Below are 5,944 nucleotides of genomic sequence, written 5' to 3' on the forward strand. Positions count from 1 at the left end.
AATTTAGTGTATAAAAGATTAATAGAGACTAATTTAGAATATAAAGTAGTAAGTAGTTAAAACATTGATATCTAATGGTTAGATACCAATTTAAAAACTATTTTATACATTTTTATTAATAATAGAAATTATTTTAGATATCAATAATTTTTTTAGCTTAAAAAGTACTCTCTAATTTAGTCAAATAGTAACTAATTATTTTGGTCTCTAAAATTAATTTTTATTTAATAATTTTCTTGTAGTGATAAACAATACTTTTACATAAAATAAAAAATTAAGAAAAGGAATTTGTCAATCTTTATAGAAACTTTTTATTAGTTTTTATAATTTAGTTTTATACATGTATATTATACTGGTAGGGCCTGTATGACCGAGACTATGACTCGGCACCCGGTCCAAGCCGACCGACACCACAAAGATCATTTCGCTTAAGTAGGATTAGTGAGGCTAATCAACGATCAAGAACTAAGTAATACACTTCTAAACATGACTCAACTCCCTAATTTGGCCCAATAAGAAAAGGCCCATGATAATCATATAAATATCACAAATTCCAAGATTCAGGTACGTTAATATACAGTGCTCGAAATACAGAGTGTCGAATACAAATTCTGACTTGAGCATCAGAGTGCCTTTTCTAGGTACCATTCAAGCTTGGACTTTGCGGAGACCGAGAGGTAGTGTGACAAAAGAAGAGCAAGGAGCTTGTTTGGAGAAGGAGGAAGAGAGAGTTGATCGACCGAATGAGTAGGAGTTCCAATAGTTCTCTTGGTCCCAACCCCGTTCGAGAACAATGGGCACCCACCGCGGGGTCGAGATAATCAACTTGAAGAATAAAGTAGATGGTATCAACCTGAAGCATGGTGAACGAGAAGATGTCGAATGCTGAGCAGATGGCGCTTTTGATGTCTCTATAGAAAGAGATGACCGAGATGATGAGAAAGAACGAAGAGACCAAGCGGAAGAATGAGGAAGAGATCCTAGCTCTCCAGGAGGAGAATGAAAAGATGAAAAGGAAGTTCGTGGAAAGGGGTCCTTCCACCAGACCGACCAATTTTTTCGAGAGGTCCTTCATCGCCCCTACCAACTTGTTGAGGAGCCGAAGGATAAGATCCACACCTAGGAAGTTGAGGGAAAATCTAATCCGAACAGGTCGGTCCCTACGATCGGTACTCTGGACTTGACTCGCCGACACGCCTTCATCGATTCCATAATCAAATTGCCGCTACCAGATAAGTGGAAAGGCTTTAATAGGGACTGTTATGACGACACGGTCGACCTTTACGAGCACATGGACGTGTATACGACACACATGAGCCTATACGGACAACACAGAACTGTGCCGAGTGTTCCCTACGCCACGAAAAGGAGGACCCCTAAGCTGGTTTACAAAGCTCCCTCCCAACTTCGTTGACAGCTTTGAGACACTGGTGTCCAAGTTTGAGACACAGTTCGTTACTTTCCGACCACATCACCTAACTGTTGAAGCTGGAGGAAGCTTCTTCCCTACCAAGACTTGATGTGTGTTTGATGAAGAAAATGGCTTGGGTGCTTTGAAGATTGTAATAGGCTTTTAGATTCATATGTAATTAGGCCTGTAAGTGTGTATGATTGCCTTTTGCTGTGTAACCTATCCTAGATGCCTAACCAAGTCTAGATCAAGCACATGATGTGGTTAAATGGTTTTTGAAAAGCCTTTTGAAATGTTTTTAACAGTTTTAAAACAGTACACAAATAAATCTGTTTTATGGAGAAAGAATCTGTTTATTTCTTCTCTGTTAAAAAGGCTTTCGTTTAATGGTTTTGAAAAGCTTTTTAAAATGTTTTTAACAGTTTTAAAACAGTACACAAATAAATCTGTTTTATGGAGAAAGAATCTGTTTATTTCTTCTCTGTTAAAAAGGCTTTTCTAAATTTCTGTTAAGGCACCAAGGGAAAGCTCAGTTCGTTATTTCAGTTAAGATGAGCTGGCTTGTGTGTTATACTTTAATCTGTTTTACTGTGAAAGAACAGGTTTATTCTTTGGTGTGCTGAAAGGTTTTTCACAAGTTAGTTAGGGCACCAAAGGTACCACTCAGACAGTTATTTCTGTTAAGCTGAGTTGGCAGTTTTCACAAATAAATCTGTTAAGATTCAAAACTGAATCTGTTGTTTTCTTAACTGCTTTTCAACTGTTTTTTGAAAAGAAGTTAGAAACTGTTTTCTATATAAAGAAAAGTCTCTCTCACATGAAAAAGTGCTGAGGAATTACGCTTTTAACAGAGATTAAATAATTTCCATGTGAGAAGAAGGATTGAAAAGAGTTTTTGAAAGGTTTCCAAAGAGATTTTCAAGTGTGCTTGTTCTAGGAAACCTTGAATCTTGGTGAAGGTGCTGGTGCAGTTTCTGCAGCAAATTGAACTACTGGTTTTGAGTTCTTGCATCTTCTTTTCAGGTGTAATCTTTCCTTTATTCTGTTTTGTAAAGGTGTAAGTGTTAGTCACTCCTTGATAGGGTTTCTTGGAGTGCAAGGTGTGCTGAAATAGGGTTTTTCAGCATTGTGTGTGGTGTTCTTGTAGTGTTCAAGAACTGCTGGTTTTGTAAGTGATTGGCACTGTTTTTTAGTGAATTCCACCTTGGGGTAAGGTGAGACTGGATGTAGCTCTGTATGAGTGAACCAGTATAAAAACGTGTGTATCTTGCATTCTCATCCCTGCACTCTTTTCTGTTTTTGCTTAATTCTGTCAAGAACTAAATCTGTTCTTTTTAAATTGAATCTGTTAATTCTGGGTTAAGTGAAAACTGTTCTTCCTGTCTTGTTAAAGTTTTCTGATCATAAACAAGGTTGCTGCATATAATGGCTTAAGTGAATTGTGAACAAACTGACCATTCATTAAAACCTGTGAAAGGATCTTTTTTCTTGAAATCTTGTGTTGTGTAATTTTGGTTGATCTCTAAGCATAGCTATATCTTTTATCCTCACAAAAATAAGCTGATCTGGTTCTGTTCTGATTCTCTGTTGATCACAATTTTACAGTGAACAATATTCAAATTGTGCCAATACTGCTCTGAAAAATCAATTTGTTTCATGTAAAAACAATCTGTTCTTTTTGCCTCTGGAATACTGAAAAATTGTGTGTTCTTGCGAAAATTTTATAAGCTCAATTCACCCCTCCCCTCTTGAACTTAGACACTAATAGACCCAACACTAACCTCCATCGCCCTAGTGAACATTCCCCAAGAGAAGATGGAGTCCTTGAGAAATTTCATTGATGGGTTCGGGAAGGTAGTCATGAGCATTCGAAATATGAGCCCGAACGTGGCCATGCATCACATGATCACAACCTTATGAACGGGACCACTTACCGGCAATTTGTGCATGCAGTCGGCCGCGAGTTTGGACGAGCTTAGGTGGAGGGTCGCTAAGTCCATGCAGATGGAGGAGCTGAGAGAGTTCAAGAATCAAGCCTGGACCGAAGCAAGTGGAGATAAGGGGAAAGAGGAACGTGAGAAATGACTAGCTGTTGGTCGAGGAGATAGGCGCAGAGATAATCGGGGACACCGGTTGATCTGAGTTGATTTTAGGATTGCAAATTTTATTGGTTGCTCTTTGTTTAATATTTTTTATTTAGCAATTATGGTGAGAACCCTAAGAAGATTGCCACTGGACACAAACTTAACCAAGTGGTTAAGTAAGTATGAAGGTTCACTTCAGAAGGGTAAAGAGAAAAGAAAATTATAAGGTAACAAATGATGCAGCATAATTAGAGACAAGGAACAATTAAAGAAGAAGAAAAAAGTAAAGAACAAAATTAAAGATTAGAAGAAGACGTGTATGGAATGGAAGGAGGCATAAATAAAAGATAAAAGAGGAAAGGATGAAAAGATCTTATGGGAATAAAGGAAGTCACGCCACTTGGAGAAAATGGACTCCAAGATGAGTGATGCGAGAGTTGCCACTTGAGATATTACCCACCCAAGATAAGACCCAACATGAGAGCTCACAAGTCTCACAAAATCACTCTTGCAGAGTTTCTTTACTATTCAAAATCAAGTTGAAAAAATATGAGGCAAGACACCCTATTTATAGGAAGGGGTGCCTTGGTGGGCAAGATGGGTGAAGGGTAGAAATGTCAAGGGAAAGGGACTTCCTAGGGCGTTGACCATGGTCAAAACCACACCTTTAGGCATAACTTCTAGAAGGTAGGTTAAAAACCCTAATTCTTGGTGCCTTGTCTTGAAAAAATGGGTTTGGTACAAGCCCATTTCACTAAGTACACTCCCTTTTATGTCATGAGAACCTACTCTAGCCTATTTTTCTATTTGAACCCCAAAAGTGAGTCCAAATTATTTACAAACATGTTTTTTTTTCTTTTAAGAAGACCAAAAGAAAGAGCAGTTGATGTTTTGGTCTATGACAAGTGAGGTCCGTCAAATATTTGATGGGGCCTTGACTTGATTGCTGAGATGACTGCTCACAGTGTGAATTGTCTCTTGAGTCCTTGGTCATCTTCTTGGGTACTTGTATTGTAACACCGTTTCACAAGGTGTACCCCCTTAGTCGCTGTACCGCCCTGGTGGTCGGGAGTGATGACGTGGCATCCTGCTACAGTATAGGCGTGTTGACAAGGCGCCAGGTTGGCAAAAGGGAAGGAAGTCGGGGGGCTCGTGTAGTCGCCAGTTGTCATATTGGCGTGTTCCGATTTCCCGCTTACCAGAATCGGCGATCACCAGGTTAAGGATGAAGTCGCCAGATGTAGATTCAGGCGACCTAGTCATCGGAGATCGCCAGAGCAAGCACATCGCCGAAGATGAAGGAGAAGCAGATTATGAAGGCGGCCGGCGAGACCACAGGGAAGGTGTATGAAGGCCCCTAACTCGCCAGTTCCAGTAGAGATCGCACTCCCAAGTTAGCTATGCACTGGGCAGTACCATGCATAAGTAACTTAGCCAAAATGAGGGTAGAAGCAGCGCCAAGTCAAGGAGCCTCCAGATGATGGCACGTGTACAGTTGGATGCGAGCCACGTGTCCAAGTCTGTAACTGCCAGGAGAGAGAAAGCTACCAGGTATATAAGAGTCCTTAACGAACTTTCTGAGGTACGCACGTTCAGATTATACTCTTTACGCTTGCGAGTTATAGAGCTTACTGTGAGAGAGGATTTGCACGGTTCTTGTTCTCTTAGTATTTGGTGATACCGTCCCTGACTTGGGCGTTGGAGTGCGATCGGCCGCAGCGGCGCCGCTCTGTTTCTTTGCAGGTTCTTGAGGTGAATCTCGAAGAGGAACGGAGGTTTGAAGCGGTGCACACGTCGATCCTTTGACGAGGCAGTTTCCAGCGTTCCGGTCAACAGGCAGGATCATCAGGCGCCCACCGTGGGGCCGTGTAAAACTTGCTCCCATCCACAGCGTGAGTTTTTGGAGGTTTTCGAAGTTTTCTGCGTGGTTGTGTGTTGGTGCAACCATCGTCCGCTGTTTGTCTGAGTTTCGTTCGGTGAATTCGCGTTTTGTACCGTTCGTTTGGCTTTTCGATCGGTGGAGTGAGGTTTCCTGCTGTTTACACGTAATTTGTTTGGTGGAAGTTCGAGTCCTTTCGCTCGTTTGGTTGTCCGTCGGGAATCGGTGGTTTCTGGTGAAGTTGTGGTTTTCTTTGAAGGTTTACGGTGTTCTTGAGTTTCTTGCGCAGTTTCGCACAGTTTTCTCCGATTGATCGCTGATTCGATCGTGGTTGAAGTGTCGTTCGCTGCATTCTGAGGTTCGCTGAGTTCATGAGAAAGATGAGAAGCAATTGTTCAAGTCCAGTTGCGCCTGTTGCTGACGAAGGCGCCGCCGCCATGACCATGGCGCAGATGGCAGAGATGATGCGTTCGTTGCAGGCAACTGTGGAAGCCTCGCGCGTAGAGCAGGCGAGAATGCATGAGGACCTGGTCGCCTCTCACGCCAGGAACGAGGAGCTCAGCAAGGTGA

The sequence above is a fragment of the Phaseolus vulgaris genome, chromosome 8 (assembly GCF_000499845.2).
Source record: "Phaseolus vulgaris cultivar G19833 chromosome 8, P. vulgaris v2.0, whole genome shotgun sequence".
Classification (NCBI taxonomy): Eukaryota; Viridiplantae; Streptophyta; class Magnoliopsida; order Fabales; family Fabaceae; genus Phaseolus; species Phaseolus vulgaris.